Here is a 14,716-nt window from a genome sequence, read left to right as displayed (position 1 = left end):
CTTTCGCTTTCTCTGGAGTGTTTAGAGGGAGTGATTGAGGGAGTGAAGAGATAATGGAAGAAGAATATTAGGGAGAGGGATGGAAGAATATATTGAGGAAAGGGATTGGAGGGAGTGATTAGAAGAGATAATGGAAGAGAAAGAGATAATGGAAGATCAATTTCCTTTTTTTTTTTTTTTTTTTTTTTTTTTTTCCTCCCTCTCTTATGGATGGGAAGGGAGATATATATAGGGAGAGAAAGAGAGAGAGAGAGATATGTTGGTGGAGAGCTCATCATGTTGTCCCTCTTAGTGGAGAATCCATCATTATTGCTCTTAGTGGAGGGCCCATCATGTTTCTTAGTGGAGAGTCCATCATTATTGCTCTTAGTGGAGGGCCCATCATGTTTCTTAGTGGAGAGTCCATCATTATTGCTCTTAGTGGAGGGCCCATCATGTTTCTTAGTGGAGAGTCCATCATTATTGCTCTTAGTGGAGGGCCCATCATGTTTCTTAGTGGAGAGTCCATCATTATTGCTCTTAGTGGAGGGCCCATCATGTTGTCTTAGTGGAGAGCTACCATCATTGCTCTTCATAAGAGGCCTCACAAGAGGCCCCACTGAGGCCCCACAACGCGGGCCCCACAATGTGGGCCCTCGGTTGATTCGATTTTAAACAAATGTTCAATGTGAGTCCAAATTTAATCAAAATGCATCATGCGGCCCCACCAAATGGGTCCAACTTTCTCGATCCAAATTTAATCGAAGCACCCAATGCGGGCCCACCAAACGGGTCCCAATTCTCTCTGGTTTAGATTTTTCTGAATAATCCTTCTCAACATTTAGCGGGAAAATACGAAACACGACGGAAACGACCAAAAATATTTAGAAATGTAACAAACGGATGCGGGAAAGAAAGACATTGGAAAACCGACGGAAAACAAACCCTAATTTCTTTATCGATTAAGGTAGAGCAAAATGGGGTGTCTACAGATGCCCCTCTTTGGTAGAGATGACGTAATCATCGAATACCAAAGTCAAAATGACAGAGCCATTTTGCGTAGCTTTAATCGACAAAAGACTCTACACAAAACGGAACTTAGACGCAAACATTTACTACCTAATGCAAGGCTCTAAATGAAATCCTAGAATTAGAACATAATAAGAAATCCTGATGCGGTGCCGTTCACAAACGAGCAACGAGAGAATGAGATACCACTTTCGAATGGATTCCGAACAGAAAGAACAAAGATCGTTCTCAAGCGGTTTTTTTTTTTTTTTTTTTTTTTTTTTTTTTAAAAAGAAAATGAGACATCTTTCACAAGCGGGCTCAAGGAGGATAAGAGACCATTCACAAATGGACTCAGACAATGAGGTACCATTCACAAACGGCCTCAAGGAGGATATGAGACCATTCACAAATGGACTCAGAAAATGAGGTACCGTTCACAAACGGGCTTAAGAAGAAGATGAGACCATTCACAAATGGACTCAGAAAATGAGGTACCGTTCACAAACGGGCTTAAGGAGAGGACGAGACCATTCACAAATGGACTCAGAAAATGAGGTACCGTTCACAAACGGGCTCAAGGAGAAGATGAGACCATTCACAAATGGACTCGAGAAACGAGGCACCGTTCACAAACGTGCTCAAGGAGAACATGAGACCATTCACAAATAGACTCAGAAAATGAGGTACTGTTCACAAACGGGCTTAAGGAGAAGACGAGACCATTCACAAATGGACTCGAGAAACGAGGCACCGTTCACAAACGGGCTCAAGGAGAATAAGAGACCATTCACAAATGGACTCAGAAAATGAGGTACCGTTCACAAACGGGCTCAAGGAGAAGACGAGACCATTCACAAATGGACTCGAGAAATGAGGCACCGTTCACAAATGGGCTCAAGGAGAATAAGAGACCATTCACAAATGGACTCAGAAAATAATGTACCGTTCACAAACGGGCTCAAGGAGAAGATGAGACCATTCACACATGGACTCGAGAAACGAGGCATCGTTCACAAACGGGCTCAAGGAGAACATGAGACCAGTCACAAATAGACTCAGAAAATGAGGTACCGTTCACAAACGGGCTTAAGGAGAAGACAAGACCATTCACAAATGGACTCGAGAAACGAGGCACCGTTCACAAACGGGCTCAAGGAGAACATGAGACCATTCATAAATGGACTCGAGAAATGAGGCACCGTTCACAAACGGGTTCAAAGAAACAAGATAGCTTCAACAACGAAGAATTTAGAGATTTTTCATAAACTTGAATTTGACGTAGGATTGGATTTGATGAATTTTTGATTTTTCAGAAATAAGGCACCGTCCACAAACGGGCTCAAGGAGGACATGAGATCATTAACAAATGGACTCAGAAAATGAGGCACCGTTCACAAACGGGCTTGAAGAGGATATGAGACAATTTACAAATGAACTTCAGAAAATGAGACACCGTTCACAAACGGGATGAAGGGGAACATGAGACCATTTACAAATGAACTTCAGAAATGAGGCGCCGTTCACAAACGGGCTCAAGGAGAACACGAGACCATTCACAAATAGACTCAGAAAATGAAGTATCGTTCACAAACGGGCTTAAGGAGAAGACGGGACCATTTACAAATGGACTCGAGAAATGAGGCACCGTTCACAAACGGGCTCAAAGAAACAAGATAGCTTTGATTGATGAACTCAACAACGAAGAATTTAGAGTTTTTTCATGAACTTGAATTTGACATAGGATTGGATTTGATGAATTTTTGATTTTTCAGAAATAAGGCACCGTCCACAAACGGGCTCAAGGAGGACATGAGACCGTAAATGGACTCAGAAAAATGAGACACCGTTCACAAACGGGTTCAAGGAGAAGACGAGACCATTTACAAATGGACTCGAGAAAAGAGGCACCGTTCACAAACAGGCTCAAAGAAACAAGATAGCTTTGATTGATGAATTCAACAACGAAGAATTTAGAGTTTTTTCATGAACTTGAATTTGACATAGGATTGGATTTGATGAATTTTTGATTTTTCAGAAATAAGGCACCGTCCACAAACGGGCTCAAGGAGGACATGAGACCGTAAATGGACTCAGAAAGATGAGACACCGTTCACAAACGGGTTCAAGGAGAAGACGAGACCATTTACAAATGGACTCGAGAAAAGAGGCACCGTTCACAAACAGGCTCAAAGAAACAAGATAGCTTTGATTGATGAATTCAATAACGAAGAATTTAGAGATTTTTCATGAACTTGAATTTGACATAGGATTGGATTTGATGAATTTTTGATTTTTTTGAACTTAATGAAATCGAGGATGTTATAGATCGTGCCTGACAAAGATATCGGAAACTAGGACTTTGACGAATGATGAAACGGCAAACCGAAGAACCATTACTAACAAGAATGGATTAGAAACACTTTTATGAAACTTCAACAAGATTTTTCTCAAAGAGACTGCTGGTCTTGTCTTTGGGGATTTGGATGACTGAAACCTTGAACAAGACACTTGAAATTGGTAATCTAGAACAACGGCTCTCTTGGATATAATCATGGAAAAGTGGGACTTGCCTCTTGATAGGTGTTTAGATAAACATTTCTTGACCAGGAAAGTATTTAACTAACTGGAAGGAAATTCTGAATTTTAAACGGTTCATCTTTCTGAGAAATTGGCTCGACCATCATTGCATCTGAGGCTCTTCCAAGCTTAAGATGCCTTCCTAGGGTATGATCTTTTTACGGAAGCTGGGCTTTCTGATGTTTCTACTTCTGAATTCTTCTGGGTTGATCATCTTTGAAATATAGCTGTTTGACTAGATTCTCGAACTTTTTCAGGTACAATCGCAGGGAGCTGACGAGGCCGGGCCTCCTTCACCGAGACAGTTGCATCATTTGGACATATGGATGACGATTGACTCTTTTTAAATAGAAAACTTAGATAAAAGGCACTACTCAAAGGATTGAGGAGCTCTAAAGGAGTGAACATAGAATAACAACGATTGATTAACTACACTGACAGACACAGTAATGCTTCTGACTTAGTTAACGTTTTATTTGGTAAGTCTATCCTTTCAAGGAATATTTTTTTCAATTGGTAAACACTGGACTTTTTCCTTAAAACAGTAATGCCTCAATGATTTAATTACAACTCCTAGGATTGCTTAGCTCCAATGCCCCCAGTTTTGAGGATGTCACTTGAATTTGTTTGAACTTCAATTGATCTTCAGTCCTGATACCGGCTGTAACCTTCTTATAAATTTGCTTGAACTTCAGTTGATCTTCAGTCTTGATACTGGCTGTAGCCTTCTTATAATGATTCTCTTACCGTGACCAAGTCACCTCTTCAGGGTTTTTAACTTGGCGGACCGTGGTAGCCTTAACTTTTGCCTGAACCGTCTTTCTAGGTTTTCGATTCAGCAGGCTATCCCCTTAGCTTTTGCCTAAGCCGCCCTTTCGGGTTTTCAACTTAACAGGGGAATGATCTTAAATTTTGCCTAAACCGCCCTTTCAGGTTTTCAGTCTAGCAGATCTTCAAACTCCATTTTTTTTTATTCATCATCATTTTTATTTTTTTTGTTTCGGGACCTAGATCATTAGTTCTGAACACCGGAAGGACTTTATAGGTAGGATAGGGCTTTTCAAAGAATGGCTTAAGGTTCAACAAAGATTTCGACCGAACCTGTGAATAGGTCGCCTACATATCCCAAGGTAGGAATCAGGTCGTGTATAGTTCAGGGCGAATGCCCCTAGTTTGAAGATAAATTGTTCGAAAGTTTATTGATTTTTCTTTTTTTTTCTTCTTTCTGGAATAATTGACTTCTCTTCTTTAGGAACTTGTCCCCTTTTTTTTTCTGAAAGGATTGAATTTCTCTTTTTTTTTTTTTGGATTGATTGAATTGCTTTTCTTTTTTGAATTGACCGAACTCAGTTTAACCGAGTTGCCTACGTACCCCAGTGTAGGGATCAGGTCTCGCGTAGTTCGGGGCGAATGCCCCTAGTTTGATGGGTTTTCAAGAAAATTTCATTTAGGCTCGAAGGGTTTGCAAACCAGTATTCTTTTGACGTTGGGTTCTGATTTTGGGATTTATTCGGCCAAAGGAGGCCTTCCGATGTTCAGATTGGGAGTCGATCTAGTTTACTAGAGTCCCTCTGGTACTGATTATTTATTTTTTTATTTTCTTTTTCTTTTTTTTACGGAGTTTGACGGCATTTCCAGGTAAGAGATAATAAATCTTCTTCTTTCAAGATTCTAATACGTGCCTTCGACTTTCATAGAGCGAAACTTGTTCTTCGACATCCTCCATCTATGGATTTGTAACTCTTGATATCTGATGATCACTTTTTAATGCTTGCTCTTGAACTTCTTATCTCGAATTTGATGGCTTCATGTTATGAATTTGAGAACCAAGGTCATTGATTGGAAATATGAAAGTTGTTTCCACTCCATGCCCCTTGCATAGCATATGATATTCACTTCATTCTTTCTTGAACCTTCTATCTGGGTCTTTCTCTTGGCATTAATGGTAACGCTTACCGGACCATCTTTTTATCCTCAAAATGGGTTTACCAATTCTTCACACTCTTCAGAGGGTAATGTATTTTCAATCGGCATTCACTGAATCAAAGTTTTAGTGCCAGTGTTTACCACTTCAATTTCATCTTTGAAAAGCTGGGATTGGCGCTCCTCCTCTTGTTCAAGTAATTGCTGTGACTCAAGTGGAGTTTCGTCAATTTTGTCCTCATTTGAGGAGGGAGTCTTACTTTAAGATCAGAAGCAAACTTAAGAAACAGACACAAGTGAATTATTGGACACGACCTATCCTGAACATGCTCAGGATTCACAACTCTAAATAAAAAAGAGAGATGACTTGCCTGGACTAGGCATTGACCTTGAAATGTAAGACCGGACTCAACAATTGTACTGACCATGATGACTGATTCGCATAGGGGGATGCCCTTAGTTCAAGGATTATGAGAGTAAACTCTGAAGGATTTAGCAGAAATATTCTTGAAAAATGTTGCCCTTAGAGGAGGAAGAGACCAAGGGTACAGGCAAGATTGGATCATCAAGATTGCACGATCAAATGATTGAGACACAATTTCCGCCAATGAAGACACAATCGAATCCCACAAGAGACAAATGATAGACACATGATCAAAATGTGAGATTGCATAGGACTATTTTCAACGGATAGATCATGAATGACTAATCCTATGAGATCTTTGAAAATGATGGGATTTATATCCTAACCCCAAAGGGAAAATTTTTAATCTTCACACATTTTATCAGTGTTACCTGAAGGCATCAACCTTACTCCTAATCTAGCGGAGTGGAGAGAGGATCTCGACTCATGACTTTGTTCGTGTATCTAAGGACCGATCGTAGCCATTGGAAAATGGACTACGGCCTAATCTAGACACAAATGGGTAGGATATCCTAAACTAGGCTCACACACGTGATGCACATGTGTTCGTATACTACATGCATGTGTGGGTTAATCTAGGGGTAAGGCCAAGAGTTCCCTTAGCGCGAATCCATGTTCGATATACTGTACCAGTGTCCGGCGTATCAGTACGTGAACAAGAGATCCGTTTACGCACCATAAAGGTACTAGGCTAAGGGTGGAATGCTTCTCTAGCACAGAGGCACCAGGTGATGAAATCCCAGTCAACCATGCTAGATAACACTCCGGGTTCCTAAAATAGGATGTGTGTGCATGTGAGATGCAGGGGTTTAGATGAAAGTGATGTAAGTGTGTGCAATAAGTTCGCGCAATCTATGATGCCTTCAGGTTTTGTTAGATTAAGTTTGAGTATATGTGATGAGAAAATAAAGCATACAAACTAATCTAACAAGCATAAAAGAGATAGAGTTTTCATGAGCCAGTTAAAATAGATTCAAATGAGTTATCCTTTGGAATTGTAATGAAGTTAGGTGGTCCCCAGCAGAGTCGCCAGACTGTGGGACATGATCCCGCGAGAGGGGCGTGGGGCGCGAGCCGCCGCGCGCTCTCCTTTGGTCTCTCGTTCCCACGCGATTGGCGTGTGCATTTTAATATTGATTTGAATTCGTCTTTCCTGTGGACTTGGGATCACTACGGCAATCCGAATTCCACACGAAAGAGACTGACAGAGTCGCCACCTAGATGTGGGATCTAGGACCCGTAATTAACCAGAAATCTAGACTCGCTACCTGGTTACGAGAATGGAAGGTATGGGGAGTTATCCACCACATGCACCATTCTTGTCCGATAATCGGTCTTCGATTCCAAAAGCTAACTCTTTTAAATTTATTTTAAATGGCTCATTCAACTCTATGTTAATGTGCGAACTAAGTGACATGCATCATAGAATCTAATTTCAATGTGAATCCTAGATGTGTATCTTGATTTATTAATTTGTCTGGATTCATTCTACGTGAAAGTTCTCCTAGAATTCTAATTTCATGGAAAACCCTAACTGATTTGATTAAGTATTTACAAGAAAATTAATATACAAAACACCACAATTTGTTGTGGTGCCGACTCGCGGGTGGTATGCCGTCAGACATCCAAGCTGCCTACGTACCCAAGCCTCACTGGGATCAGAGTCGACGTAGTTCGGTGTACCTAAGCTAAGCTACATATGCCTAACTCAACTAGGACACCGACTTAGACGGATTTGACTGTTTCAACAGTTTTAAGAGGAATTATTTAATTCAAGTTGAGGATTTTATTATCTTAGGATTTCATCTAAGATGCTGTATGATTCTTATCTAAATGCAAATTGTTCCTTAGACTAATGCAGGTTTGCCTACATCCTAGTTTACTAGGCTCGTCTTAAGGAAAGATTGGGCGACTAGTGTAACTAGACCTATGGTACGGTTGCTATTCATAGCAAGCGTCCGTGATGAGGCTGGACTCCTAACTCTAGGACTCCCTAAAACCTAGGACACGGCACGACACCAGTGTTCCTAAATTGGGCTCTAATGGTTCTTAGATTGGAAACCATAATCCAATGGTTCCGAAAGACACAAGATAAATCGATTTAAGTTCTCGAGGTTAATGAGTTTCAGATTTCGAAGATTTTCAGTTTCTAGACATTTAAGGATTACCAACGGTTCTAGGGTTCACCAATTTCGGCCTTGAATGGCATCCAAAGGAGGGAATCGTGCGCTCTTTCCTTGTGCAATTTAATACTTAGGTTATAGCATCTTATTGCCTGGCAGAATCTCAGGATTTCCGTGGACAATAACCTCGGAGCCAACAACATGCTATAACTTAAATATTCAAATTGTCAAAGATCAAGTTGCAATTGGGATACGATTATGGATGCACTGGCCATTTTTCCAGGAAAATCTAAAGATCCTAAAATTTCTGTTTCAATGGATTAAGGAGTGAACATGTGACAGAATTTTAAAGTTCTTTAGGAATTTTTATATGATTTTCAATTAATTTCGAATTTTCCATGGATTTTATCAATTTTAAGCATATGAGCGGTTTTACAAGTGAAATTGTTGCAAATAAATTCGAAATGATTTGAAATTTCTACAGCAGCAAGATGAAAATGTATGTAGCTTACAGGATGAGTTTTGCATATTTTTACATTAAATTCACATTTAATCTTGATTAAACCATTAAATGTCCAGATTGCACAATTAACACATAAACTAGTAGAAATATAACTCTAAATTCTATGAAATTTCTACAGAAATACTATATGAATCAAAATAGCATGCAGTGAGATTTTCATGAATTTTAGAAATTATTTACTACCAATTTCGGATTTTACAATTTCCAGACCAGATTATAAATTAACACTACATCCCATATTAAAACAGATCCAAATCACACGAAAATTTTACAGTAACAAGTAATATGGAAGATTAGACTACTGTAAAAATTTTATGAATTTTAATGATGATCTGATGTTAGTAAAAATTCTCTTAAAATCTGATAAGTTTCAAAGAAAATATTAAATAATATACCAAATAAACTCCAAAAATCTTTACAAATTCATGGTAAAATGAATCAGTAACATATTATTTTCCCACGAAATTTCATTAATTTTAGAATCTGTTTGGTATATAATTTAATTTTTCTTCGTCAAAAGATGTTTTTTGAAGAGTTTTCCATTTTTAAAACACAATTTGCGGAAAAAATCAGAAAAATTCGGAAAAATACAGAAATATTTTGAGAACAATGCACCTACCTGTGGTGAAGATCTCCGCCCAATCCAAAAAAAATATAAAAAATCCTGCCGCCGCCGATCCGCTCCGCCGTCTTTCGCTTTCTCTGGAGTGTTTAGAGGGAGTGATTGAGGGAGTGAAGAGATAATGGAAGAAGAATATTAGGGAGAGGGATGGAAGAATATATTGAGGAAAGGGATTGGAGGGAGTGATTAGAAGAGATAATGGAAGAGAAAGAGATAATGGAAGATCAATTTCCTTTTTTTTTTTTTTTTTTTTTTTTTTTTTTCCTCCCTCTCTTATGGATGGGAAGGGAGATATATATAGGGAGAGAAAGAGAGAGAGAGAGATATGTTGGTGGAGAGCTCATCATGTTGTCCCTCTTAGTGGAGAATCCATCATTATTGCTCTTAGTGGAGGGCCCATCATGTTTCTTAGTGGAGAGTCCATCATTATTGCTCTTAGTGGAGGGCCCATCATGTTTCTTAGTGGAGAGTCCATCATTATTGCTCTTAGTGGAGGGCCCATCATGTTTCTTAGTGGAGAGTCCATCATTATTGCTCTTAGTGGAGGGCCCATCATGTTTCTTAGTGGAGAGTCCATCATTATTGCTCTTAGTGGAGGGCCCATCATGTTGTCTTAGTGGAGAGCTACCATCATTGCTCTTCATAAGAGGCCTCACAAGAGGCCCCACTGAGGCCCCACAACGCGGGCCCCACAATGTGGGCCCTCGGTTGATTCGATTTTAAACAAATGTTCAATGTGAGTCCAAATTTAATCAAAATGCATCATGCGGCCCCACCAAATGGGTCCAACTTTCTCGATCCAAATTTAATCGAAGCACCCAATGCGGGCCCACCAAACGGGTCCCAATTCTCTCTGGTTTAGATTTTTCTGAATAATCCTTCTCAACATTTAGCGGGAAAATACGAAACACGACGGAAACGACCAAAAATATTTAGAAATGTAACAAACGGATGCGGGAAAGAAAGACATTGGAAAACCGACGGAAAACAAACCCTAATTTCTTTATCGATTAAGGTAGAGCAAAATGGGGTGTCTACAGATATGCTTGTGTATATACATTATATGCATGTATGGTTGTATGTATAAATGAACGTGAGTGTATGTGTGCTTGTGAATGTGTCAGTATTCTCCTCGCTATGGTGATCCTTACGCTGTCCAGTTTTAATTTTTTCCTTTTTTGACCTCAAATGCTCAAAATTTAAAAAAAATAAACATCTCAATCTTGTAGATCTCGTCGAGCCGGTCAGTTCGACATATGGCAACCCAAATTTGGCCAAAAGACGAGAGTTATGCCCGTTTACTTTTTTAGAAATTATCGTGTCGAGAAACTTTTGGGCTGCTTCTGGTCAGAATTGTTCAAAACTGTCAACTGGAAAAGTGTTCATTATAATATTTCCTAAAACTGTCTTATTGAGCAAATCTTTCCATAAATGCTTTTTAATATGTCAAAAACTACTTACAAGCTTCAGTTGTTTTGAAACAACTGTCATTTCTGCAACAGCAGCTTGTTGGCCATTTTTATGATATTTTAGGTCTGTTTCGTCCGAAGCCGTAGTAGGAAAAAATATTCTTTACAAGATTTTCTAATACTTTGTCTTTGAGAGAAGTTTTTCAGAAGCGATATTTTGAGTGTCAAAACTGAGCCCAAACTTTCAGTTAAAACACTAATGTCTTTTAATGGCGATGGATCGAAAGAGGCCATTTTCCGGCCACTTCTGGCCAGATCCAAACGAAATGGTCAACTGCGAGAATGTCATTCATGCTGAGATCTACAATTTTGATCAGTAGATTTTTTTATGGTTTTGATGTTTGAGGGGTCTAAAAGTCAGTGTAAAGTTGCATTTTTAACATTATATGATATAACTGTGCCATTTCTTGAAAATCATGGACAATATGAGCTCTATTCAATTTTAATGATTGTTTGGGATGTTTAGGGCTTGGTAGCAAGTTTTAAATCATATATTGAATCATTCCCATGAATTGTTTGGCATTTTTGACCATTTTTGGTGAAAATTACATGTTGGGTGGAAATTTCACCTTTTTTTTTTCTAGATTGTTTTGAGCCTATATTGATTATAATGCTTGTATTGGGATATGATGAGCATGCTAGCAAGTTACAAATTATAAATTGATCAATTTTCATGATTTACGTTATATTTTAGAGCCTTATTTGCAAAAATTGTATGTTGTGTAGAGTACTTTCAATTTTTTTTTTATGCTAAATGAGTGGAACCCGTGCTATATGTTAACCTAGACATCTAAACTTCTAGGATCGCTTCCAAATCATGTCTACACCTTCCAAGTTCCATGAGTCCCCTTTTAGGAGACAAGCTTTGTCTCATTTAGATAGTTTATCCTTTTAGAAAGCCTGCCCAGCTTCATGTTAGAATACTTCCCTTCTTAGTTAAAGACTAATTCAGTCTTTTAGATACCCTTAGATGTTAAATCCCCTCTATCATTGCAAGGGCAATGAAAGAGTTATCTAGAGCCCCCACTAGGAGACATGCTTAGTCTCATTAAGGTGTTTCTCCTTTGGAGACAAGCCTTGTTGTTTAGAGCCTACCCCTTTGAGAGTCTATTTTAGTTGGTAGAGAGTTTACCCATAGGAGGCATGCCTTGCCTCATTTACAAAGCCCCTATTTGGAGACAAGCCTTGTCTCATTTAGAGAGTTTCCCCTTTAGGAGGCTTACCTATCCTCATGTTAGAGTGGCCCTATTTTCGAGCGAGTCTTTGAGTCATTTTTGCCCCTATTTTGGTAGTGTTAATAGCGAGTCTTTGACTTAGCTGCCTTCTCTTTTGGTAGTGCTATTAGAGAGTCCCTGACTCATTTGCGCTCCCCTTTTAGTGTGGTTAGTTAGAAGTCTTTCCATTAGAGACTAACTCAGTCTTATTAGAGCTTACCTGCTTGGGATATTTTAGATCGTTTTCTCTATTCTTGGGACGCTTGTTTGCTTGTTGTGATTCGTCTCTTTGAGACGCTAGTTGCTTATTCGGGGTTTTTCCTTCAGATTTAGGGCTTTGCCCTAGTTTGTGGTGTTACTTACGTGTTCCCTTTAAGATTGAAATCATTTAAAGGTCCAAAAGCATTGGAATATTTGAAAACTCAAAAAACAGTAGAAATTTGAAACTCAAAAAACAATTGAATATTTTAAAATTCAAAAACATTGAAATATCTTAAAATTAAAAAAACAGTTGAAAAATATAAAAAATCTTAAGTCATTTTGAAATGCTTTAATGCTTTAGGAGCGTAGTAGGAGAGTTCGTTTCGAACTACGTTGGCTTGATCTTCTTCCACGAGGTACGTAGTGCAGCTTGGGATCTGTATCCCAAGTCCAGCCAAACTTCTGTAAATAGCGTTTTAAACATTTTTGAATAAACAACACATTGATTTCGAAAAGCTCTTCCTTTAGAGTTAGAAGTTTCTCCTAGATAGAGTTTTTTTTTTAGAGTTAGGGTGTTTGGCTTTGATTTGTTGTGTACTTGTTTGCGCCTGTTTTAGAGTTAGGGATTTGTCCTAGAGTTATAGGAACGCCTCTGTCCGGTCAGTTAGCGATCCACACCGCTGACTGATGATTAGAATAGGATGCGTTAGTCCGCCTTTCGTTTTTCTTAGGAAACACAGCCTAGTTACACATAGGTTGTAGGAACCACCTGCATTAGCTTAAGGCTAACCTGCATTTAGTTATGGCATATAGGGTGTCCTAAAATTCACAATTCACTGAAATCTAAGTGATCGCTCAAGAAGCTTTAAGAAGTAGTCCGGTCTTTTAGGTCGAGTGTAGGATAGAGGTCTAGGCGTCTTAGGCATCCTAGCTTAGAATAGGCGCGAAGAACTATATTGCTCTTATATCTTGTGATTATTGTGGTAGATTTGGACATTACAAATCTAGATGTAAGTTTAGATTTGTAAAATGTTCCAAGTTTGTATGGATAAAAAAGAATTCATTATATAAAACAAACTTGAATGGGCCCAAGATGGTTTGGGTTTCAAAATCCCATACTTGAAGCATTTTATATGCTTAGTAGATTTAGGAGTATGTTCTACAATTGAAAATCTTTTGAAAATTGCTTGTGCTTAAAAGTTGTATATTTTGATCTTGTTTTCTAGATACTACATCTTAATAATGATATAAAGAAATCATTGTATTTAGTCAATTGTGCTTGATTGTCATATATATTAGAGAAGGATCCCTAGATGTCCCATGTTGATATCTAGTTTATGTGTGTGCTTTAATTTGAATATAAATTGATAAATTTGTTTGTATAGATACTATGTGCCTATTCTTGTTTGATTCCATGTATCTATGCATGATTATTCTTAAATGATAAATCATTTGAAATCCACTCTAGACATGTAATTATTGAAAATTATATGTCTAGATGTTAAGTGCTTAAAGATCACATATTTTTAAAAATATATTATAGATACACATATACTTATTTTGGTTTATCTATATGTATCCATAAAATGATGTTCATACCATTGATAACATGATATAGTATATTGATATCTATGAACGCATGTTATGGTGCATAATAGAGTAGACTCTCTTATTTTGGTATGATCATGCTCATTGGTCTAAGTGTTTAGTATATTACTTGAAATATGTTCATGCACTTAGTACCTTAAGTGACCCATAGGATTAGCCTAGTTGATTTATGAAAAATCTCTAAATTTAGATATAATTGAAACTTAGGCTCAAATAGGTCAAATGTATTGTGAAATGAACAAAAATGGGTCTAAACATAAAACTTAATGAATCTCCATATATCTTGTTAAAATCTTAAGGAGTTCATAAGTGAAAATGATTGCCTTTGCCCAAGATATCTCTCTTCCATAATTATTCATGAAAATCCTTGGCCGTTAAGACCATGTGTCATTCTTGAAAAGAAAAATTGCAAATTCAACTTGTTCAATGAAGAAATCTTGATTCATCCTAATTGTACTAAGTCATATGAAGCATGTCCATAACCTTAATTTGTCATTCATCCATGACATGCAAATCATATGAGAAAATCACTTGTTGAAAAGAATTCCAAAATTAAGTTAAAACATCAAACAAGTGAAATTTGATTAAAGAATGTGAAGTACTAAGAAACTTTGATTATCTTAAATCCTTCTCACCAATCTTATGTGCACTAGAAAAATAAAAATCTAATTAAAATCTACATAAGTGTGCACATTGGATCACATTGTCATTATGGAGTATGTTTGATATTTATCATCTATATATATTATCCATATGTCATTGTTGAGTTCACAAAATAAGTGAACTGGAAACGTTCTATTCTTGTGAGCTTCAAAACTAAAGTGGAATCATTAAAATGTTGTGATCATTAAAATCCACTCAATGAAAGACATATGATTAGAATTGATAAATGTTTTGCCTATTATATGTGATCTTTGTATATTAACACTTGAGTATTCTTGAGATAGATCATTATAAAGTTTGAGTGATTCAATAATATGAGAAATTGTAAGTCACTTAATTTATATCTTATGAGTTCATTTCAAATTGTGAAAATCATAAA

Source organism: Tasmannia lanceolata, unplaced genomic scaffold (genome assembly GCF_043159265.1).
Source record: "Tasmannia lanceolata isolate RefF3 unplaced genomic scaffold, GAP_Taslan_0.1 ptg000012l, whole genome shotgun sequence".
NCBI classification, from domain to species: domain Eukaryota; kingdom Viridiplantae; phylum Streptophyta; class Magnoliopsida; order Canellales; family Winteraceae; genus Tasmannia; species Tasmannia lanceolata.
This window is presented reverse-complemented; position numbering follows the sequence as displayed.